The following is a 27,270-nucleotide window of genomic DNA, read 5'->3' on the forward strand; positions in this document are numbered from 1 at the left end:
CCAAAATGTACTGACCAAACAAAATATTTTATATACGTTTTAACGTGAATACGTGATGTGTTAGTGTGGCACAATAGAAGGTAGATCCATGAAATTGCCATTTAGGCCAATTATAAAACAACTACACACAAAAAGGGTCGTAATTTATAGCAAAACATAAACTATACACGCGCAACCGAAATGCATTTGTTACATTTTAACCGAAGTTTACTATAAATCCAGAATATTGCGTGCAAGGCGTAAAATTATAAAATTACCTACCTCAAGATTTAGTAGGTATCTACCTACTATGTAAAAAAATAATTTTAAGATTTACTAATTTTAAACGACGTAATTTATTTAATGAGATTTGAACATAGTTTTATATTTTTTTAAACCGATAGTGCACTCTTGTAATAATTCAACATTATAGGTGATAACTAATAATAAATAATTAACCAAAACTGCGTTCTTTATTTTGTCGAATTGTTGACTTTCAACAAAATAAGGGTACTATACATATCGCTGTACACATTATTGTTATTAACAATATATAACACACGTCTAGAACAGCTCGAAAATGATCCTGTTTGTTGAATTATGTCTAACAACCGAACCTCTGTTGCCAAAAATATTACACCCTTTTTCATCGTGTCGTCACAATTTAATTCACACGACCCGAGGCGTTATATTACCCCGGCTCCCCTTACGTTTTCACCCGAACGCGTACGTTAAATCTTCTTTTTTTATGATTATAAAATACTGAATTTTCGTACGGGGGAATATTCGAAATACGTGTGGTGTGCGTACGTCTATAATGAGATAGAAAGAGATCGCGAAGGCCGATTTGAATAATAAAGCCAGTGGACGTAAAAGAAAAGAAAAAAAAATATAATAACGAAAAATAAAATAAAAAAAACCGTAAAGGGTTGTTTTTACAAAAGGGGCAGTGGAGTGGTCGTGGGGGGGGATCATCGAATTCATCTTTTGTGTAATAAAATCGCGTCCGAGTCCACAGTAATTGCACCGAGGACGGAAGGATGCGCGCGGGTCGACCCAGGACATCGTCGACATTTGCATGCGCTCATTGAATGCACACAGGCCTAGTAGACACGTAATTGGAGTGGTCTGCGTTTTTGTCTGCAGCTTCAGTCCTAACGAATCTCTTGTTTGCGTGCAACCGCAATCTTTACTCGTCGTCATACAGTGTCCAGGAAAACCTACCGACCCCGAAGAAAGTAGACAGCGTGCGCTCCCCGGGGTGACACGAAATCCCTACGTTTTTTTCTGGCTTATGACAAATGCAGTTTTTAATGACTTTCCATTGTGACTTAAAAAAAAATTTCTATTTCTATTAGAAAATGAAATAATATATTAGGTATATACGAGTGGACACACATAATATGTTGTAGGTATATAGCTGGCACATATACGTAGAAAAATGTAATACAATAAATTGAAAAGTCAAATCCTGTAATAAATTTGTATCTCTCGAACGGATCTAATTACAAGTATTGGCTTAGAGAATAGAGAAAAATGAAGAAAAGAATTTTCGATTTTGCCGGGTTTTTTATTTTTATTATTATTGCAGAAACCTTATCTTTAGTGACCATTCGTTATTTTCCGGTCCGTAATTGACAAGAGAAAAAACACACACCCTCACCACCACGGTAGTAATCTATTTCTCATCATACACACGGCGATATATATAAGGCTTGGAACAGAGGGCATGTAGGAGAAGAGGTGAAATGAGTTTAGTTATTACCCTGCACCCTCCACCGCAGTCTTCATTTCCACCGTGTGTTTTCGTAGCCGACGTTAAAAATTATTATAAGATGACTGTATATATGTATACGGTTAATGGAAAAATTATCGGAGTGAACATTTTTTTCATTAGATCTACTCCTATACCGTTCAATATTGTTTCCTGTCATCGATGTTCGATTCCAATCTCTTTTGATTGCTACAACAATGATAGATTTATACAGATTGGATATAATTTATATTATTTTTTATGTTACGGGCAGTAATCCTCAATTTTAGGTAAAGTCGATAGTAACAAATTCCAGAAATTATACATTTATAGCCGTCGGAACGGAGATGTAAGGAATTCATAATTTGATATTATCCTATTATTCACAATCCTAATACCAATATAGGTAATAGGTAATATATTATATTTTCTTTAGCAAAAAAAAAAAAAATCCAACGCTGATAAAATAGGATAATAATTTTTTTAATTTATTTCATGTTAAAGAACATGTATTCATATTTATCACATATTCTAACTTAAATAGGCGCCAACGCAATATTAAAATAATGTCTCGCAGAAAGTAATAACAAATAAGTTTAGAAAATGTTTTGATAAAGTAAAAACTATTTTCTCAATGTTACAATGTAGGTAACTAAATAATATGTCATACACTGTAGATATACTAACTATAATATAACTATTACCTAACTAATAATAAATAACCATTTCTAATCTAGAATGAAATATAGAGATTTTGTATTTCAATTTTAGATATGATGACCCGAAATCAATAAAGATAATTAAAAAAATAGTTTGTATTTTGTTCGATAAATTTAATTTTTAGCTTATAATTAATGTTTAAATGGTAACGGATATCGGGATATGTTAAGGATATATATCTAGTTTAATTGTATTTAATATGTATATTTTATCTAATTACATATTTTAAAAAGATATACTAATATAGCCATATTAAATGTAGCTGAGATTTATTCTATTTATTAATATCAATTAAAGATAAAAATATTTTTAATAAAATATGGGTTCTACATTTTACTATAGGCAAAAGGTCCACATAATATCACACATAAATATACAGCATGCTGTCTACGAAAATGATGAGATAAACATAAAATGACAACTGATTATAACTATCAATTTTGTGATTACCCAAATGCAGTTAGAACTAGACAATCTTGAATTACTCGGGTGGAAATAAATAATCAAATAATTTTATCTTTGGTATAATGCAGACTTTTTGTGAGAAACTCAACTTTTTCCAGATAATGTCGACTTCAGTCGGAAAACTGATATTATGACGACCCTAACATAATGTGATATTAATATAATAACTTATCAACGACCGTCGACCACTGATCAGTATAGGTACCTTACTATACAATTTGGTTTAGAAGAAATATAAAAATGCAATTTCTTTATAGACAGTCATAAAAAAATCTATTATATTTTCAACAAAAATGTTTTATAATATATTTATATTATATTATGTTCTTAATATCATAGTGGGAACTGCAGGGAACATAACCGATGACGTCACGAAGAAATTAAATTTTCTAATATCAAATGTTGACGACCCCTGACCCGGGTGGTGGTCGGAGGGTAGTTTATATTGCTTTTTTCTCGTTTCGTATCATCCCTAGGACCTTACAAAGGAATGGGAGAAGGGTAGCAGCAATGGGTATTCCAATATTGCAGGGCAATATTTTATTTTAGTTCACCTGTCATTGTCGTAAGTGCTAACACACAAACCAAACAAACTTATTAAATTCTTGGACATTTTTTTTGTCTAAACAAAAACGTATCTCACTATACCGCACAGTTATAGTTCAATTTCTGTCATAGATAAATAGGCTCTTTATTTGACTATTCATATGTTTGGTAAATATCATTAATGTTTTTTATACGCTTCTTTTTCCGATTAATCATAACTACGAAGTATAGTGGTGTACAAAACTTTCCGCATTCATCCCTGGACATAAATTAAATAACTTATTCCATTAACTGATTTTGACAGTGTTTGCGTCCCCTTGATTGTTTCCCATCACTTGGCTCTCTTTGCAAAACAGGGAGGACTGAAGAGATTTAAATTAAAAAAAGAACAGTGGGCGTGGTGTATATTGAGGCGAAAGTCATTAGCTCACCACGAGACGGCGAGCGCCTGCGAAATTGAAAACGGCTCCAAGGGTGCAACCGATATTTTTATTAGATAACGTCCAACCCATCCCTTCTAGTGGAAACACCGGAGAAAGACCGGAAAATTTTACTAGGGGTAGGTTTAATAAAAAAAATAATCCTCCAAACTACCCTACGCGCTGCAGTGGTCAGCAAAGTGCACCTATTATAAATGTATATGTGTAATAACTTTCGATATAAAAATAACGTCAGAGAAAACTAAATTGATTAACTCCAATAAGTTTAAAAAACAAAATAATAATAAAAATTATTAGATTATAAAAGTATGCATTTAAACTAACATATTTATTTAACAAAATCATCTTAATTTATATGGTACATATTATATAAAATACAAATAACATAAAATAGGTAATTAATAAAGCATTTATAATTGTACCAATTTCATTAACGCGTACCTACGTACACATTATCTTGTGATTATACCGATTATATCTACATGGCTACATTTTATAAAATGTATTAGTACCTACTGGGTAATGACAAATATGCCAATGTAAACTTAATCAATTATTACTATATAATGTATCTATTATAATATAATATGGAAAAATATAAAAATAATATTTTTAATATCTTTTGCATCATATTATAATAAAATAATATTATATACCTACATCTGTATTACATAATTGCAAAAAAAAATCCCTTTAATTATTTTAGACGATATTTTTCCTTAGTTGATAATAATAACATTATTACTAAAGATAAGTGTTATAAAATAATAATAATGATAATCTCGGTAGAATGAGAACCACTGGGCCGTAATTGAAGTGGGCCGTTGACGGACGGTAGGGTGAGATTTTTATTAATAAAAACTATCCGTACGGAGAGAAAGCGAGAGAGCCGCAAGGGGACGGAAAGAGACACGGTGTATGCTGTATATATAAAGATATCAAGAGAGAGGGGGTGAGGTAGAGGGGGTAGTGGGACAGGAACAGCGAGAGGGAGAGTGACAGAGAGAGGGAGATGGGCGCACTGCTGCTATACAGCAATCCTTCAAATCAACATCTCGTTACACCACCGCCACCTTGGTCGGGTGTGTGTGTGTATATATATATATACAGGAAGGATAGTTTTGACGTTGTTGAGCTTTTCCGGAAGCCGGAAATCACCCTTTTACCTTGTGCTGTCCGAAATGTGTGTACGACCGGGTAATTGACCAAAACGCTGTCACACTCGCCGTGGTTATTGTTTTTAGTACAACATGAAAATTTCACTAAATCGTCTCACACCCTACTCCGTACTTTATTTATACTATATTTTCCTGTATCTAAAAATAGGTATAAAATGGAAATGTTGCACTCTAATTCGTGTTCTTACGGCATAATAATAATATGCATCTGTCACTGATTTCATAACGTCTATTAATTTAATTTTTTTTGTTATGTAGTATGCAGTTATTCAATAGCATTTTTTATCAATGCGGGTTAGGTTTAACCAAAACCTTTTTTTTTTTTAATTCAACAATATTTGTTCCTTATTGGTAACTTGACACTTTTACGTATATAATTATATTTTACTAGGCGCGCAATGACATTTTCAAAATATTTAGATTAATATTATATCAATATACTATAAAAGCAATTTAAATATATAATAAAATATACTTAGTATCATAGGTGACCGCTTAGAATCGTTTTTTGTATGCAATGATACTTGCCCATTTTTTGTTTCATATTCTGATACAATTGGATAATGAGGTATAATATTTTGTTGAGAATTCAAAAATTCTAAATTATACCTAGGTACATGATTATTTAAATAGAAAATTATTTATTCAAATTATTTTGATTATTTTGAAAAGTACCGGACATAAGATATAATTTTTATTTTTGATCCTCCTCCTCCCGCCCATAAAGGTACGAATTTAATCCAATTTGGTTCCATAGTTCATAAACCATCATTAATGATAAAGATTAAATCATTTTTCTACTCCGAAGGTGACCACAGGCTCACGCAAAAAAATTATAAAAAATAACATTACACATTGTACATCAAATATTCATTTTTGATGTATCATTCACCTCAGAATTTAAAAATTTAAAACTAACCTACAGGGTTTTGCTTTTATGTATGGAATTACCTATTTAAAATAAACAAACAAATATTATATCTTTTAAATTATTAGCATGAAATGTACAACCAATATAATACCTATGGTGTAAAATTTGCATAAATTATTAGTTTAAGTATCAATGGGTCGTAACTCGTATATTAAATTAGTACACTCTAAAAATAGTTGATCTTATTTCTGATCGCCCTTCAGCTAAAAGGTCAAAAGTATTATCCCCGGATGAAGCGATTATTATTTTGAAAGTGCTTTTCGTATCTAGAGGGCCCTCCCCCTGTCGTATCGATGTCATCCGTTAAGGGTTATTGCTTCGTCGACAATAATCTCACTTATTGCACTTCACTCGGCGTGCAAAAGCGATCGTATTCATCGCGTTTCACATAATATTATAATCTTTATCTACTTTTTGACCACAAGTGGAACTCTAAAAGTGAACACCTTTAGGTGTCTCAACACAATTTTCTTCAAGTAAAGCCCTAGTAGCAACCCTTAACTCTTAATTTAATTTGATAAATTCGAAATACAATTTACAAAACTGCAGTCTTTTGATACATATTATTTCATTATCGAAATGCACACAGACCTACTAAGAAATATTTAATAACATTTAATGTCTTCTCTTCGGGCAGTCATGGTGCAGTCTGGTGAGAGAGGCCGCCATCCCCCATCCGGGCAAATACCTACGGGTGCCCACTATATAATTCTGCCAAACTAGCGAACACACGTGTTTAAACCAACAATACTCTCCCCCCACAGTTAAAAACCACCCAATGGCCTAAGTTTCCGCGGGGTAATTAGTAAAAAAAAAAAAATTAAATACAAAATCATTAAAAAAAAAAAAACACAAACTGATGTTTAGTATTAAATTATCGATTATTAGCATGTTTCTTCTTATTATTTTTATTAAAATATATATTTTATATTTTTGTGATTTTATTTTATTACTCTACTGAACAAATGTCACTAAATTTAACCAGTTTATGTAGGTAGTTTTGAATTACTCGGTTATAACCTTTCTCTCAAGTCTTCGTAACTACATCCCCACAAAAACTGGAAAACTTGCAAAAGTAATGGACATAAAATCCAATAAGATACTTTTGGGCTATATCTACGAAACTTTTAAAAACACAATTTTCAACCAAATAAGTAGTTTTGCGAGTTTTATAATTTGCACTTCCGATAGACATTCCTCGTTATTATTCTTGCCATTATTTAAAAATTATAAATTAAATTTAAAGTTATTTTTTTACCAAAAATATTTGAATGCTTTGATAATTAGGTATATGTATATAAATTCTAATAACTAATTTTCCTACAAATAATATTCTTAAGCATTTCCTAATGAGTATTGTTTTTGTAAAACTGATGACCTGAAATAACACTTTTACAGTATGTTATTACAGTTATTACATATAAGTACTATAACTATACGTTATTAATTATTACACTTAACGTCCTTAAAATATATCATAATTAATAATAATAGTGATTCACTGATTATGGCGTTTAGTACTGGTTATTATGTTAAGTAGATTATTTTAATTTATTATTGAACTATGGTAATTGTTTCTGCTTAAATTGTAATTTAATTTCACTAAATCTATTACCTCATAGTTTACCTACTATTTAAAACGAAATATGTTGTACATTATAAATAAGATATCTGATATTATAATTAGGACGAGCTTCATAAATCGGTAAAAAGAGTTTTCAGTATTCACTTTATCGAATGAGATATTCGTATCAATTACAGAGTCAAAAGTTTCCACTCAATGGCTATTAATGTTTTTATTTACAATATATTTAAAAACAATGATGCTGCATATAAATAAAGACAAACAAACTTATTTAAATTTCAAATCAAATTTTCCCTCTAAGAGACCCTGTTTTTCATTCGTTTACTCTCCACTCTCGCACCCGACGCTTATCGTTTTTACTTCCTTTAAATCGGCTGCACGCGGTCTCTTCCAATTCCTAACTCTACAATGGGATGAATGAGAGGGTGAAAGGCGGTTCGCCATTGTTGTTTTTTTAAATGGTTTTTAGTATTTTATATCGATACTGAATAATGAAGTGACTACTATTTGCGTTTTGGAAATTGTTTCTCTGGTCCCGGGTACTTTTTTCCCATTTCTCCCACCGCCAGTGCTGGTATAATAACATATCAAAAAATAATATAATACTACCCCGGCGGTCCGATCCAATTTTGGAGTACGTTAAACAATTATTTTGGAGACCGGACAACAATAATACCTCCTACCCCTGCTCCTCATATTTCGCGGAAAATTGGATCCCGAGGAAAATGTTTTTTTTTTTTTTATCAATTTTTGACGACGCCCGCAGGGCTCTACATTTACATAGGACCTTTTACGTGTGTATACATGCGGGTATACGAGTAGAGTGTACTGTGTGCATATCCCCAATTCAGCAAGCACGTTCTGATCGCAAATTGAAAAGCCAATTTCTGGTTTGCCTTTTACTCCTATTCCTCGGGAGAACAGCTGCATTGTCACTGATCGAAAGTAAATGGGGAGGAGGGGGGCGGAGAATCTACTATTTAAATGCGACACCGGCCCATTGACCCACGGGGCCTTTACCGGAATTCTTATATAAATTCGAATCCGAGCGTCTTGGGAAATCCGTTTCGATCGCAATAGTACAGTGTACCGCCGAATAAACAATATAAATCTCTCGATTTTACACAAAACTACAAAGTTATTTAGGGTAGGGGACAGAGATACGTTATAATTGAAAATGGGGGAATGTCGCGTAATATCACCCTAGAGACGTTCTAAGCGTTTTAAACGGTAAATTAAAAAAATGGGACGAACGAAAAGAATAAGAAGTCTTGGACATAACTATATATAAACGGCACTTTTTAATATCGTCAATATCCGTACAGCGCACAGCCCTGTTTGCGAACAATATGCCTTGCGTTTTCGGTATATTTTTTAATATTGTATTCGGCGAATAAACCGTTCATAAACCGAAACGCCCAGACGGTTTTCCTTTTTTATTATTATTATTATATATTTTATATGCATTTCTCTCGTTCTTACCCTGCTCTTTCTCTTACTATTCCAACCTCTCTTTCTCGCGCTCACACACACACACACACATACACTGCCCTTCCATATGTTCATGGTGGTAGGGAAACTATGGGAGAACCGAGGAAATTACTTTTGCCAATTTTACATTACATGGTCGCCATGCCGCGACGCAATAACCGCCAAAAAGTTTGTAATAATATACACTCTCGAGGCCTCCGGACAAGGGGTGAAAACGTATATTCAATATAACATATAATATCAAAAGGATATAAAAACAACATCGAAATTCCATTTTGTATCTTTCGATTCGTTATTGAATACGATAACGTAAAAGGACACCAATTAATAATAAAAAAAATCTGGGAACTCGCCCTGCTGTATATTAGGTTTCGAATGTCCCTCCACAATCCTCATTATTATTACCTATAGTATTTTATCAATTCTGTAGAATGAACTAATTTTTGCTATAAACATTGCATATAACTTTTTCAATATATCGTAAAATGGTGTGAATTATAGGTCCAAGGTATAGCTTAGAATTAATCTAAATATTTGGAAAATTTGATTTTGTAGAGAAAATATTAATAATAGGTTTACAAAGTAACAGAAAGTAGTTGCAAGTCTCTACGGTTAATATTATTTTCATTTACAACTAATTAACTTAAATTGTAATTTATTGTTTAATTTTCTGAATTTGACAACATTTTAACTTCAGACCTTTAATTATAAAAAAAATATTATGTTTATACTATATATTTTCAATATTTTTAAATGTCGTAAGAACAACAAATGAGGAACTATTTATTTAAGCGTCAAGCCTAAATAAAACAAACATACGCTGAAAAATAAAATTAACAAATTAGATCATTTCAAGTGCCTATATAAATATCTTAAAAATTAAATTAAGGACAGCCTAATTATTTTGAAAATTTCACCGTGTAGGAAATGTTGGAAAAGTAATAAAAGTAATAATATTTCAAGTTTTACAGCTAATATATTTAGAATTACAACAAAATAACTAAAATTGTTTGAGGAAAAAATTAATAAGTTTGTGTAAAAATGTAATTTATTTTCAAACTGTCGTCAGTTCTAATATTAAATAATTTATACCTCATTAAAAACCTCGTTATAGTATTCGATATTAGAAAATAGTCAGTATACAAACACTTGATATAATTTAATAAATTTAACTTAAGCTTTTATTAAATAATACGAGGATACGGATAACGTAATAAATATTTAAGATTAATAATAAAATAAAGAATAATAAAATGATTGATTTTACAATTTAAGTATATACATTCGAATCATTCGATAATAATATTTATTACTGTATAACCAAATAATTGGTTAAATCACATTTCTGTAAATTGTGACATATTATTCTTAGCTATGTGACTTCGCGTCAAGTCGTATAATTATTACATATGATTTTCTGTCGTTTTCACTCGAGCTGACGTTCTCAACAACGCCACGCGCATTGTGTAGATATAATGAGAACTACATTAGATGCCAAAGAAACCGTCTTCAAATAGTTACATCGTTAGCATCTTTCCATTAACTTAATACAACAACAAGTGAACAAAACCATATATAGGTAGTGGGTACTTATATAATTTCTTTACTAAGGAACAAGGACTTGTAAAACATTCTTCTTCGCAAACATTAACATATTGAACATGTTGAAAAGATGATATATAATTTTGCTAAATTGTATACTTTATAGTTGTTTATTTTAATTTTAATGATTACATTTTTTTAAGATGCAAATACCACAAAGAAAAAATAAATATTCTAAATAATTATCCTAAAACGTTAATATTTATTCAGACTATATACTGTAATATACGTATAGAATACACGCATAGTTTTGAATTTTAAGTCAAAACGCTGTTTATGTTAACTATCAAACCTGTGGAATTGAAACAATTTTAAGGTGCAGTGCATACTGTACGTCTATATATCTACCTACATATACTATTACGTATAAATCGTAGAATACGATAGCAGTCGTGTACCAACCTACCTATTTAAAAAGTAATCCTTCATGTTGGGTACTGCGTGTTTGATCCGATGCGGTCACGTCTATGACGTTGTTACTAACCATTTTTATCTCGATAAATTTCATAGTTAATGATCAAACACTAGGAAAATCTATAATTTTCACACAAATACAACCGACAAGTCTCGAAAACCTACTAATTTCTCCGGGTAATTCATTCCCGTACCATTGCGCGCGCCGGTCGATAGACAATTTAGATTAAATTCGGCCAAACTAAAAACCGATTGACATTGTTCAGAGTGAGAGGCAGAGAGTGCGAGTAAGAGACAGTGGAAACTGAGACGACGGCGGGGAAAGATCGCGGACAATACCACCAAACTCCATTAATACGCTTAACGGTGCGGAAGAGAAAGACGAATCACGCGCGCGGTGAGGGACAAAAAGAGCGAAAGAGAGACTGCGGGAAGTGGTGCAAGGAGGTGGAAAAAAGGATTCCAATCGAATTTAATTATAAATATTTTTAATTATCACTCCGGCAGTCGTGTAGTAATAACGCCCGCATGGTCCGCTCGCGCGGATCACACACAAAAGGAGGGAAAATAATTAAAAGCAAATGAAATTAATGATCTTTTCTATATCCTCTTCCTCCTCTTCTTCCTCGTCATCACGGCATTACCCCACCGACCATCCCTTCGCCACCCCGCTACCGCTCAGAGTAACCGTCTCCCGAGCATAGCCGTCGTCAGATTAGCTAAAAAAATATCTAGTTGCGACTTATACGACGCGCGCGCTAGAGCAGCACATTACATATTTATATTATTAAAACCATTGCCCCGCAGTTGTAAATAATCATCATATTTATACATGTCTATAGAGACGATGATGCCATGATATATATCCACCGCAAACGGGTAAGTAATTTTTTGAAACACTGTGTCCTAAGCAGAGGTTTATTTCATGACCTGCACCCGTCCAATCCTATCTATTATATATATTTAATTTCATAAAATTTCAAATAATTTTAAAACAGAAAGTAGGCAAATATATGAGTTATTAGAAACCGTGGCGCGTGCAGGGGGACTACAGTGTCATTTAAAAAACAATATATTATTATGTGTAATACTGATTTTATATTATAAATATAAGATACACCGTACGAGGACTGAAGAGGCATATATATCTACTGTCAATAAAATTTATTTTGACGGCAACCTAAAATATATTATATTATGGTCCGTCCACTTTAGACCCATTTATATATATATATCAAGGTATAATAATATATATAATACACATACAATCTAGATGTCAAACCGAATTGTTTTTACCTCGACGGATATCGAATTGCCATTAAATCGCTCTATGCGTATATATTATACGTCATAATATAATAAAATGTACCTACACTGCGCGCTGCCTGATATATAGGTATATATATTTATATCACTATTAACGGTGAGAAATTTGAACCAAGCCGTGGTAAACGGGGTGAAAGCTCGTGTACCAAAAGCCCCAATGTATAGTGATGATTTCCGAACAATATCGTCCAGACTCCTGAATTCCGACGGTGTGCACAATAGCTGAATATACCGGTCGACCCCGGGTCCGACTCGTGTTTGAGTACACGACGGATTCCATTTGTCGTATATAACAGAATTGCTAGGGATTTGTCGATAAATAAAGGATATGTGGCAGTGGAAATTACCTGACCACGTGGGGTTCTTGGCCCGGGAGGGGGGGAGATAAATGAGAAAACTGACGATCGGATTGTTGATTGGTTGACAAGCAAAATATGCTGTGTGTTGGGGGGTGGGGGGGTTCGAGCCACAAGTGTGACAGGACCAAAAGCAATTACCCTCTACTAGCCGCCACCACATCCTGTATACCACCGTCTTCTCCCATTCGTTTGACTACCGACGGGCGACGGTACGTGTCCACCAAATTAGCTTGAGTTCGGCAAACCTCTTATTCCATTCAGTATTTTTCGTTTCTTATTTTTCCTTCGCACTAAAACCGATTAAAGATTTTTTTCACGAGTGTTGTTATAATAACATTTATCATATGGATATCGGAATACCGCGGCTTTTCGACAATATAGTTCAATATCCACCACACAATATTTTATATAGCGGCAATTATACGTCCAATAACAAATGTGTACATACACATTATAATATGAACTTTACGATGCGACATCAAAACTATTTATGTATATTACTATGTGATTTACTTATGGTTGTGTACTCGTGTGTATGTATGAAGGTACTCCCAAAACATACGACTATATAATACGCATCTATACTGTTTTCCGAGACTTTAACCTCTATCACTGATGGTTAATGGTTATTTGGGAAAGCAATTTTAAAGTTAAAAAAAACCTTAATTATTTGGTAAAGACAAACAAAGTATACCTAGGTAAAAATATAATATAATATACCATAATATAACAACACGAGAATCCGATAACAGCGGGAAATAATTGAACGAACTATATGAAAACATTAGCGACTAAGTGTTTGTATTTGTTTTCTACTCCTCTCTCGCGCGTATTCGGTTTCAAGATAGTGTTAATTGACACGTTCGTAATTTTTTTCCATGATACGTGACGGCACTTAGGTATCCCTTATCCTACACCGATACATAAACAATATTATTCTCTTTTCGCTCTCCGGAAGTATACCACCCACCCCACCCAGCCCCCCTGCCCATCTTATCCATCCACCCATCCGCTATATAAACCGACTGTATATCAACGCCACGTACCTATTTGTATACACATATATACATTATGTTGTGTGTGCGTAATGCGTATACTGCAGAGGACGGACGGGGTCTTATCTCCGACACCATTAGCATAAAACAGCAGTTTTCCGTTTTGCCACATAACCGGTCGTAAAGACACCACCGAACGAGAGCTGTTTACTTATTAAAACTCAATTACCCGTCGAATGTGCGTTTAATTCCGCCGGGCTGCCGCCCGAAATTCAATTACACGTTACTCTGTTGTAACGATGACGGCAGCCGCGGTAGAGGATGGCAAAAGTAATTTTGACACACACACATAAACATAATATACGTTTACGAATGTACGTATGCCCGCTCGCATTCATACAATCAACCATCTATACTATATGTTATCAGACTTGGCAAATGTAATCGTTTTCTGTTTAGTAATGAATAATCGTTTTTCCATAGCGGTTCTCACTTTACACTTGTATATTTTGTTCACCTATTTTCTCAGTCAGCGTCAATGAACAATCTACAATTTACATAACATTTGAGAGTCCGTATATTATTTAAAATCGAATTAATAAACTTCAAATTAGATAAAACGTTTTATATTACTTGTATTTTGTACAAAGGAAATTCGTACAACTTTTACCAAACACGCATAATACATTTTATGCATTTATGTGCAACTACTAAATTAAAACTATATATGAATAGTAAACTATAATATATAAAAAACCGAGTATAGTGAGGGTGTCGAGTGTACCTCTTTATAAAGTAGGTCAATTTAATGGATGTTAAATTTGAATTCAATGATAAATCATTGTAATACTATGTAATAAAAAACAATTACGAGCAGAGACCAATATTATGTAAACAAAATAATTCGTGATTTTGACGTTAAGAGGATGTCAACGCACTATTTGTGCTCTCTCTCTATCTATCTGATCCACACGCAACATGGCAAATTTGCATTCATCCGAACCAAACTTTTGTTGTTAGACTAAATATTAGTGAATTGACTTATCAAACATAAAGTAAAGAACATAAACTTTATAAATATAAAAATTGAAATATCGTGAATAGTCAACGTAATAATAAAATAATACATAATATATATATATTTTTTTTTTATTGAACTAACAATTTATATTTACAATCTGTATTTACACATTAAACAATAAGTAAATTTGATGTGGTTTGATTGACGGGAGGGGGAAGTCATCCAGTGGCGGCACCCCGTGGATAATATTCTTAAATTTTAACTTTGTTATGATATCAATTTGCTCAAATTTTAAATCTGACAACACAAAATGGATTTATTGAACTCAAATTTTCCTTTGTTACACGTATAGGGCAGAAAGAAAAAACAAATAGTACGCTGATATCCTCATAAGTACTGATAATATAAACATTAACAGAGTATAAAATTAATAAGCCGATTTAGACGATCGTGTTTTTTCGATGGAATGGAATGGCACGCTGTGATCCGGCTCTCAAGATTGGTGTGAGACATGCCAAGAGTGTGATAAAAAAAAATTATGCTACTGTCTGTAAAATAATAATTAAAATTTTCTAGTCAATCAAATTAAAATATTTTTATAGTTTGTACAAAGATTTTTTTCGGAAAAAAACATAATAATGATGGAATATATTATGGAATGAATGGCCCTAGTTAAAATCTATTTCATTATATTCAAATCTACGTAGGTAGCTATTATTCAACTATCCCCCGAAGTTCCATCAACGGATGGCTCCTAACCTCATTAAATAAGTCCCTATCGCACTTCACTTGCAGCACTTATTGTAAACCTTATACAGATTTTGTAGATAATATAATGATAAATCAAAAATATATATTCTTAAAAATGATTACAAATATTAATAATCAAATTAAATATGAATATAATACTTAATAACATGTTAATATTATACAGCAATATTCGAGTAATATCTACTTACATTTAAGGTGAATTTAAAGACAAAAATAATATATAACAATATTACCTACTGTTTTTTGATCTTGGTCATAACTCATTAGCCATTACTATTAATATAATTATGTTTATCAGATGGCATTTATTATGGAACTTAAAATATAACAAAAATATTACTACTTACTAGCAGGGCCTTGCACCCGAATTAATCAGAACCCGTAACACCCTTGAAAAATCAAACACCCGAAACCCAAATATTTTTTTATTTTATGATCTTCATATAATTCTACATAATTTTGTATACATTTTATGAGGTTAGTTCGGTTTTGTAGTTAATTATTTGTAATAACAATAATTGGACATTATGCTAAACAATTAAAAATTAAGAAAAATACCTTTCTAATAAAAATAACTATAAAAAAGGTGGTTAAGTGGATGTCGCTCTGCTGTACAGTAGGTTACAAGTGGGTCACTGTAATGGATGGTGTTAAATTTGAATTCAATGATATAATATCATTGTATAAGAAAAACGATTCTGAGCGAAAACGGTCAGTCAGCCTATGATATTACCAAGTATATTTGATGATATTATTGTGAATAAAGTAATTTATATATAACCTATTTACGTGGAGCCTTGTTTTACATTTTAAATCCTTAGCCATAAAAGTTAAACATTTTATACATTTTTAACCACAAAATAATTAATAAATTATAAATTTGATAAATGTTGTCAAAATTTGAACTTTAAATGCTTATAAAAAAAAATTGTGCCTATGTATTTTTAATATTTTTCAACTGCTATTAGAACGATATATCAGGAGCCTTATATTAAATTTTCACGCTTTTTTACCCAACAAATAAAAATTTATTGTTATTTATAGAAAAAAAAACTAAAAAAATTGAAAACTGACAACGTCCGTAAACAGCTCAAAAAGAGTCAAACTATTTTCAACATTTTATGGTGTATAGAAAATGCTAATATGAACATTCAGTGAAATTTTCAAGTATCTACAGTCATTTGTTTTTTAATTACAATAAAATAAGAAAATTGTTACATGAGAAATCGAGTAAATATCAAATGTTGTAAAAATATAAATTTCAGACGCTCATAAAAATTTAATTTAAGTTTCTTCTAGACATTTTTTTTTTGATAAAGGTAGACAAACTTATGAGTAATCTTATATTACATTTTCAAATCTTAGATTTAAAAAGAAAAATTTTTATGAATTTCAACTCAAAATAATTTGCTATTTTTCGTGATTTTTCCGTATTTTTTCAAGATTTGAACTTTAAACGTGTATAAAAAAAAACTGTGACTAAGGATTTTTAATTTTTTTCATCTGCCTTTGAAACAATAACCTAGGAGCCTTCTATTAAATTTTCAAGCTTTTTTACCCAACAAATAAAATTTTATTGATATTTATAGAAAAAAAATTTAAAAAAACTGAAAACTGACAATGTCCGTAAACAGTTCAAAAAAAGTCAAATTATTTTCAAAATTGTATTGTGTATAGAAAATGCAAATATAAACAACCAGTGAAAATTTCATGCATCTACGGTCATTTGTTTTAGAGTTACACCAATAACCAAAATCGATTTTGTTAAAAATCGATTTTGCGTAAAAATTCCCGTTTTTCCTTAATTTTTCTTTTGTTTTTCACATCGCTTTTGAAAACTACTGGGAAATTAAAATTTTGACCTCCCCAATGCACCAACGATATTCACTTTCCCATCGAACAAGATACTGAAGTCGAAAATCGAAGCATTATTTCGACTACTTATCGTGTACACAGACACAAAAATAAAAAAATAAAAAAAAAAATAAAAAAAAAAATAAAAAAAAAAAAAAAATAAAAAAAAAAACACACATCATTGTAAAATCAATACATTCATCGTTTCACTCAGAATCTAAAATTATGTTTTTTTAGAACTACAAACACCCGTATTAACCAATATTAACCCGAATAATAAGAGTTATTATTTATTAACACCCAAACGTTTGTTTAATTTTTTTATTCTGGTGTTTGAACCCGAAACATGCAGCACCTAAAACCAGAAACCCGAATAAATCATTCGGGTGCAAAGCCCTGCTACTAGCTTGAACGGATTTCCAATATAACTCTCATTCATTAATGACAATTATAAAATTATCGTTTTAAACTGATTAATAAAATACATAATATTATTCATTTTCGAACAATACGTGTGTCGATTGTATACTATACAAATCCAAAAGGTGTGCGAGATTTCTAGATGAATTACAAACCTGTCAAGAGCATTTTTTTAGAGAAATATCACCTTTTATATTTCTTGTTCATTGACTCGGGAGTTCTAAATATGCCAATTTACGACTGTCCTTTCGATTTGAGAAAAAATAATTGTACGATTTTCCGTATAGCCGTCGTTTGGCTTCGATGTTCGTGCATTCTGGGCATCTCGTTATGTTCGTCCAAACAGCGCCTCCGCCGATCGTTATATATATTATATTTCCCCTTACTACCCCTCGTTTTAAATTACATACAGTTGTTGTTGCTTCTCGTTATAGTAAATGGCACAATGTCAAACATGGTCTTGGTTTTTATCCTTTTCTCTACCGACGTTTGCAACTCTTTTCCCCATCACACCCCACCGCACAATCGTATTTGTATAGAAAAGCACGTTACAGATATCTATAAAATATATAGATTTTATTTTCCACTGTCACTACTATACTATATAGATCCCGCTTCAAAGGTTGTGGTCAAAAAAGTGTGAAATTTGACAGTTCAGTCCGGTGGCTTGCGAGCTTCCAGTCCTTTAAATTTTATTTAGCGCACACACAATCACACATTAACGTTGCATATAATATGTATAATAAAAATCGTTCCGTTTTTAACACTTTGCAATTAATAGCCATTCAAAAGGAAAAAAAGCGGTTGAGAGGTGAAGTGAAAAGCGCGGCTAAAAAAATCCATTAGTAAAATTTCACCATTTCCGTCCGAGGTCAAAATTAATTTACGATAATTGTTTTTTTCTCTTTCTCTCTCTCTCACTCCTATCCCTCTGAATGCAATATATATATTTTTTGCACGCCAAGTACTATACGTTACACGGGCAAGCTAATTACGTATCGCAATTATTTTTCTTTCTTTCTTTCTATTTTTTTTGTTTTTAATTTCCTGTGTTTAATTAGCCCACCTCCTCGCGCAATTGCCACTACTGCTGCAACGATAATTCCACCGGTTCTTTTTATTTATACGGCCGACAACTATTATTATTATGCCTCGTTAACCCGGTGTATGCGATTATTAAAATAAACAATATAAAAGTTTAATCCCGAAATAAAAAATAACATTTGCACAGACATTTAAATTGGATTTTTTTCCCTTCCCCTGCAGGAATGTTTACTCGTTTGGGATTTTTACACTGCGGATGTTTTGATAGAGATGGAAATTTATAGCAACTCTAAAGAGACCACATGTCGAATGTATATGTGCAGAAGTATTGAAGAATTTTTATAGCTAAAATAACACCACATGGTACACATGTGTCACGGCAATCCAGACCATGTTGTCGGGGGTAGAGTGAAATAACATTATCGTCGATCAATCGATGCCAACAGCAGCTATTGTTCAGTGAATGTCGGATTTTAACGGAGTAGGCATATAATGCAATGATCTCTTAAACTAATATTTTTTTTTCATTGTGAGTTACTAGTTTTCTATTCAGTTTTCAAATAAATGACCAGAAATCTCAACAATGTTTTTAATTAAATGTAAATAACTTTTTTAAGCCATTTGAGTGTGTCCCTATTTACCACGTGACTATCGGATAAAACAACCCTCAAATTTTTAGTATTTTTGTTAGTACAATAAATTCTATACAATTTAGTTACACGTTTACAACCATTACGCATATACTTCCTATATTATGTTATAAATTATAAAAAATCACACCACAATAATATAACTGAACCGTGAAATTATTAATCAACAATTTTAAATTCTATAATATAAATATATTATGAAATTTAAGATAATGCCAATTTTACCTTGATTTATTATTATTATAATTTATTTATTTGTATAGATTTATTAATTTTTTCAAATACGTATGTCATACAAATTAAAGTAACTATTGGTACTCCAAGCTTCGGCATGTATTAATTTTATATACAGACTGAATTGTCATGTAGAAAAGAGGGTAGATAATAGTAATTCGTAAATTAATCCTGCCGGGTTCGTTTTCTCTTGTGTCTCCGCCTCGTCCCGTACCATATTCAACCGGAAAACAACGGAACGCCAAAGTAACCCTTTCCTCGGGACAATAACCCTCCTCCCGTTCACCGATTTAAAACAAGAGGAGGGTCAGGTCGTTTGCCGTTTAATTAAAACTAATCGGCCAGCTCTGATGATCGATTTAAAAGTTTCACTAGTAATACCCGACATAATTAAAAGTTGTAAAGATAAAAAGTCACTTCGGCCTCCAGAATACTCTCGTTCTCTTTACACAACACTATAGATACATACACGTACAGGACGATTCGTTAAAACAAACTAATATTTAATTATTGATGAGTAAATGTATAACATATTATAACCAATCATCTATAGAAAATATATCGTACCAATAACTTTGTCAAGAAAAAAAAATCATTAAGTAAGCCACGACATTAGTTTAAAATGTAAATGTTAGAAGTAGAATATAATATGTTAAAATGATTTCTATCAATTCTCAACGATATGAATTTTAAAAAAAAATATTTTAAAATCTATAGATATTATATTATATGATAATTATATACATCTTAAAAATATAATGTAAATAAATTGCACGAAAATATATAAATCTTTATTTACTACACGTGATGAAAAACAAGGAACGAAATTGGGCAAAAATCTTAAACGAACCGCCCTGTATACACATATAAGCTCGTCGACACAGAGAGAGGTAATTTACATTCTAATTAAATCAGACCCGCCTTCCCACCGCATCACGAGTCCCCCTCCGCCTCGTTCAGCCGTCAACGTCGCCCGGGTAACTTCTGTAGTTGTTATATTTAATTGGGTTCTTCTAGCTAAATAAACTAAGTAACTTCGCTTTCCGGGCTGGGAATCGGAAGAAAAGGGAGAAAATACCTTTAGCTAATGAGGTTCCTAAAACTGTGGGGCGGAAAGGTCGGGTAAGGGACAAGGGTTTATTTACCGGATTAAAAACAACTACAGACAGTTCAAAATAGAAAGAAGGGTGCGTAGAACGATTTTTTGCATAGTATAAGGTGGAGCCATGACAAAACTTTACATCCCCTAGTTTTGCCAAAATAAGTACATAAAATCACCACTAATGAAAATCAATTATCAAAAAACTTCCTCAAAGGATTTTGACTTTTTAGGAGACTATCACTCGATTACGTTATAAAAATAAGATAAAAACAGTGAAATAAAGAATATTCATCGCCACATATTTGAATTTACGCGTTCAAATAAACATATTGTAAACACCATAAGTTGAAATCAATTGAAAATATTGTCGTTAAATAATAACTGGGTTTGTTAACCGAATCCGTCTGTTTTAAATTTTTCATGTACCTATTCTGATATTCAGATATTATCATTGAATTATTTCAACGAGAACACGGTTAACCCGAAAGTAAATATAAAAGATAAGTTAACGTCGTGTCGGCATACTCCACCTAGGTAATCGTTTTTTTTTTTATAAATATATATTATATATAGATTTGTTATTGCATGCCATACCTATACTTTGAGTGTAAAAATGTAAGCAGGTACAACACTACAGGTACTTATACTGCATAGTACGTTTATTGTTTTTATATAAGAGAATAATAAACATTATAATACTGTTTCAGACGTTTCAGTTTTTTGTGTATTCAGCCGTTCGATTATTGTTTGTCCCATTATTACGATTTTAATTAATTGTATACATATTTCGCCAAAAATAATGAAATCAAAACGCGCAATTAATCGAATAATTATAAATTTGTTTAATACCAATTTTTATCTAATATAAAAATACAATAAATTATAAATTGAATTACACGTTTTTCATCATGTCTAATCAATTATTATAATTGAATATTTTAACACAGTTCTCTCAATCGCGTAAAACTGTTAACGGGATGGCTTTTATTCGATTATAATTAATTCACTTTCTACGACGGCATGCGTTTGAGACTTGAGTGTTTAAGTCACTACTTATAACCTCTTCACCACCGCACATTTACAATAATTCGACGGACAACGATTGTCACAGACGAAGAGAGCTTAAACACCGTTGCGGTTGAAAATACTCGAATCAGTAAACAATAACGTGCGCGAAGTATATAAGAAAACAAGCTACAGGTATACGACCTATACCTACCTAAATTAGAGCGCAAAAAGGTACCTGCGTATTATACCTATAATTATCATTATAGACAGACGCGCAGTTTAGGGGGCATGGGGGCTATCCATAAAAAATAATTTCTTTCAAAAATCTGTACAGAAGTTCAGAGTGTTTATAAGTTATATTCACTGTCTACAGTTTTTACTATTGGATACATGTTTTCCCTCAGAATAGGCCTAAGAGGGTAAAAAGTAAAAAGTAAAATGTTTGGCACAAAAGGATATTGCTCCCCCCCCCCCTTAGGAGGCGAATCAAATCCGCTACCGATCATAGGTATTATGATATTTTTACCGCCACTGTCTCGCGAATATTATATAAAAGCCCAGCGGAGAACAGACCGCGCGCGAAGACGTCGGATTGCTGATTATTTCACAATAATATTATATTACGACACTCCTACGTACAATATGCGATGAGCTTAATGACGAGGGTAGACACTGTGGCGACGCCTGCTGAGGCGGTGTTAAATAAATTATTATGATATTATCACAACGTCGGCGCGCCAGACCAATGATACGCGCTGCGGCCACACATAAATCGCCGACCGCCGGAATCGAACTCGGACGTCGCACCGGCCACGGGTATCGGGCGACGGCGACGACGACGCCGCGCCGCGTCGAGTACGCGCGCGAGTTTCGCCGGTTAATTGTTTTGCGCGCGGGGGGTAATTTATACCGATTGTCTAACCGGCGGGCACCAACAATGTGTTTAATTAATTCCCGGTATTTCGTAATTATACGCGCGCCGCGGACGCACTCGCATCGGCCCGCGCTCACGCACACAATCCGTGTAATTGCGTTTTCGCACCGACCAACCGTCCCCACCCTCCCGAAACCGTAGGCCCACCCCCGCCGCGGCTACACGCCGACGACCCACCGCTGTTTCGGCGGCGGTTATTAAAATTTCTCACTCCTCTCCACACACCACCCAACACCCCCCCCGGTCGACGCCGACGCTCGTCACATGCACCGGCCCCGCGAGACCGATCCCCGCGATCGCGCGTAGGTACGCGTCCTATGTATATATACCGGCGACCGCGATCCTCGAGCTCATTCGCACAATGGCTCTTTGATTTCCATATACACACGCACGCACACCGATACGCGTAATATTACGGAACACGTTATTATTGTTATTATTTTATATGGTGCGCGTTTAGAGGCGCATAAGGTGATGGTGGTGTCCTCTTTCGATCGACACACTGTATATTATTATAATATGCTGCAAGCAGAGCGGCTCGATCCGCCGTAATTAGGGCCCTTTTGTGCGCGTGTGCGTGTGATATTATATTATTATTATACGCGTTCGCGCGCGAGGGATAACGAACGCGCATTCAAAAAAGGGGGGGAAACGGTTTTCGTTCTTCAATCGCGAGACGAACTACATAATAATGTATGATATTATATAATGCGGCAACCGAGTATCCGAGAGAGACCTGCAGTACGCGCGTAAACTGCAGGAGCCGCAGATTTTCGGGTGCGTCCGTAATAATAATAATAATAATAAAAATAATAATAATAATAATAGTAACCGTTTTTGTACGTTTTTACAAAAGACCGTTCTTCCGCGGAGACACGCCGTCGCCACCGCCGCCATCTGGAGTCCGCCGATAAACGTCGGACCGGGAGAGGATGTATACACGAAAATGAAAATAAGAAAACAAATTTTCTCCTCCGACGGCGAGACACTGATTTTCACTTGTTCGCTACTTTATATATCTCTCTCTTTCCCTTTTTCATCCCCTCCGATACGACAGATGTCCGACGATCCCCGCATAAGACTACACGAATAACACCGGATTCTACCCACGCGTTTATACACAACAACTATGATAAAATAATGTTAATAGTTAAGAGTTGCTGCTGCAGTAGTCAATAATTTTACCCGTTCTATATCTACTATTCGTGGTATACGTCGTTATCAAAGACTTACAACCATCAATAACAATACTTAGGTAATACATTTTCCACGTTAATCTTTTTATGAGACCAATTCAATTACTTGATTTGTACTATATTATAGCTAATACGAAATGGATTGTCGGAAGAAATGAAAAACAAATAACTAAACTAAAGAAAGGGTATAGGTTCGGTAAAGTTAAGTATAGTAACCACCGGCCGTAGCTGTTCGTATTCGACCACGTGATAATAACGTATGTACGATGCTACTATACTCGATTTAAAAAACAATACAGTTCCAAACCGCGCGTGTCGATAGTTGATAGATACTATAATGGAATTACATTTTTAAACACCTATATTATACATTACACTTTTTTCCGAAGAAAATTAAATACTTTATTAGTGAGGTACCTACTATTAAAGTGATTATACGCAATTTGGCGTTGTAATAAATAACAAAATGTTTAGTACCGTATTTGTAGACAACATTGTGTGACGTATAAAATATTATTATATTGATATTGAGCGCATATATTACGTTGACTATTAATATTTATTATACCTATTAAATTATTTCGGAACAGATCTACAGTGAATATATTATATATATATATATATATATATATATATTTATCATCGTAAATTCATAAAACGTAATAGGAAAAAACCTGTTCCCAGAGTTGGCCGTTTAAATTAACGAGTCGTTAAAAAACTATTATCACGTACTTTTCGTTAGAACTGAAATTTCAAGCAACGATGGTAACGCATTGGCGATAATGTCTGATAAAATATCGTAAGCCAATCATTTCCATTCTTAAAAAGTTAGAAATCAACAATATCTATGTTGGTACCGAGGTGGCAAGATAATACAAAATTAATAAGTGTCAATGAGAGGTCCATACTACCCGTATATAGATAAGTGTAGAACGATAAATACGAATATAAAATATCATCGCCAACCAATTGAATCATAAGGTTTGGGGAGAGAACTATAGGCAAGACCAAAAACAGAGCTCAAGAGTTGCTCCCTTTGTCCCCCAGATATATTACGAAAAAACCCATCGCTGACAGTCGTCGTTGTTTTTTTTTTTACAAGACGACGAAGTATTTAAAAAAAATGCTTTAAATTGTATTACGCGTAAGACGCGTTTCGAGAAACAATGTGATTTTAATTATTAAGAACCTACTTTTATTTTACGTGATTACCACCGCAAATGAGACGTATAACATAGACGGTCGCGTATTAATAATCACACAGCGTGTCGTATAGCCCCCGGGTTACAGTAATGAGTTTTTTTTCCGTACGAGGAAAAACCACTATTCGTGATTGTTTTTTATTGGTTTTAAATTAGAATTTATTCTATTATTGTGATACATGTAATATATTATGCGCATTTAGTTAAAACTATAATTTATCATACCTACACCTACACCTACCTACATGTCCAGTTTGTCCTACACGAATAACACTATAATGGCATTAATAATATAAGTAATAACGTCTTACCTGGTCGTTTCTGCAACAGCGGCGGTCGACCGAGTATAATACTCTCGTGCGTGTCTTCCGACTAGGTGAAAATATCGTTCTTTTCGGACACGGTCTGAGAAATCAAATTATATATTATATAAAAAAAAAAAAAATGTAAAGAAAATATAATTAAATGAAAACGGCAAACGACACACGATTGGCGGTGAACGATATTCGCGTGGACGGGACACGAGTGAGCGCGCGAACGGAACGCCGGCCGACGACTGAACGTGAGAACGGGCGACTAGACGAGCGCGAGACCGGTGCGGAGCTGTACCTGCGTCAAGAGATCATGCACGCGGGGCGCCGTGGTGCCAGACTGACAGACGTCGGCGGTGTGCGTGAGCGTGGCGACCCATCCGCCGCGTTCCCGCGCAAATCGCATCGGCCGCGGTCGCCGTCGTCTTCGGAAACCGTCGCTGCCGCCGACTCCTGCGCCGCTACCGCCGCCGCCGTTATTTTTTTTACCCTATCAATTTTTAACTCACGTAGTTTTTGGTGTTTTGGATACGGAGACGAATTATTTTATAACCTCGTTTTCACTGCATGATATCCAGACATCACCTATCTGTATGTAAATTGATTTTTGCACGACAATTTTTTGTTTTTTTTTTTTTTAATATCAGCAGTGAATACTATTTATTTCGACCACTGAACTCGATGATTACAATATTAATGGTTATCTGTACTCAGATATAATTATATATTGTTAATTCAATTTATATACGAACATTTCTCAATTACCATAAAATATTGTGCTCTCACATTTGTATGTATATGACTATATTATCGTACAATATCTGGGGTTGTTGTTGCAAATGAATTTTTTTTCTCAGCTTTCTTGCGAATAAATTAAATATAATAGTTAAAAAAAAGTTACTGTACAATGATCATTATACCTATTTAGTAACCCTTGCAGATATCTTGAAAGGGGGTGGTTTCAACCACATTTTAATTGACCCCCCCCCCCGCCCCCCCCCATGTAATGTGTAAACCAAAAGTATTTAAATTGTCGGGACTTTTATTCTTAAGATTTCTTATGGTAACTTATATCTTCAGAATTATTCATGTATAAAATATAAATGCATCTAATAATGACGAAACGTGTAAATCAAAAAATATATTTCGTTCAGTACCTATGTACTATGTAGGTACATTAGAATTTACTAATTACTAATTTTGTATAGTAATAATTAGGTCTGACTTATAGTGCTTAAAAAGCTCAAAATATATATGCAACTAAAAACCATAAGTATACACTAAAAAAATTAATTCAAAGTTCATAATTTAAAATAAAATATTTAAAGGGTCATCAACTTTACTTCAAAAATTTTTCTGCTGAATTCAAATATTTTTTTTTCAGCATCAAAATCAGACAACGTTAACAAACTTTAATTTTGTCGAGAGGCCCCTTAAAAAAAGATGGATAAAATATTTAAAAAAAGATGGTAATTAAAATATTTTATAAAAAATTATAAATAATAATATTTTGAATATGAAATGGAAAATCTAAATACAAATGATATATTGAAAAAGTTAATGGAATAAAAATGTGATAAATATAAATTTATTTCTTCGTCATCTACATCGTAATATACACGTAACGAAAGCACTTCGTGGGTGCCGCACGATAATCTCTATCTCTTGACAAATTATGGCGGAGAACCGTAATACCGCAACCATTATATTAAATATAGGTATGGTTTATGCGGACAACT

General features: G+C 33.2%; 1 protein-coding gene across 4 annotated transcripts in view; it reads right to left on the bottom strand.

The window, feature by feature from the left end:
* Window positions 1-25,895, bottom strand: part of LOC132948409 (LIM/homeobox protein Lhx2-like) — a 102,115-nt gene extending 76,220 nt beyond the window's left edge. For 3 of the 4 annotated variants that reach the window (XM_061018848.1, XM_061018850.1, XM_061018847.1), the window contains exon 1: window positions 25,532-25,895. The gene's annotated coding sequence lies outside the window, so the exon portion shown is untranslated. The remainder of the gene's footprint in view (window positions 1-25,531) is intronic. The other variant, XM_061018849.1, reaches the window with a different exon arrangement.
* Window positions 25,896-27,270: the final 1,375 nt, after the last annotated feature.

The sequence above is a fragment of the Metopolophium dirhodum genome, chromosome 7, assembly GCF_019925205.1.
Source record: "Metopolophium dirhodum isolate CAU chromosome 7, ASM1992520v1, whole genome shotgun sequence".
Classification (NCBI taxonomy): domain Eukaryota; kingdom Metazoa; phylum Arthropoda; class Insecta; order Hemiptera; family Aphididae; genus Metopolophium; species Metopolophium dirhodum.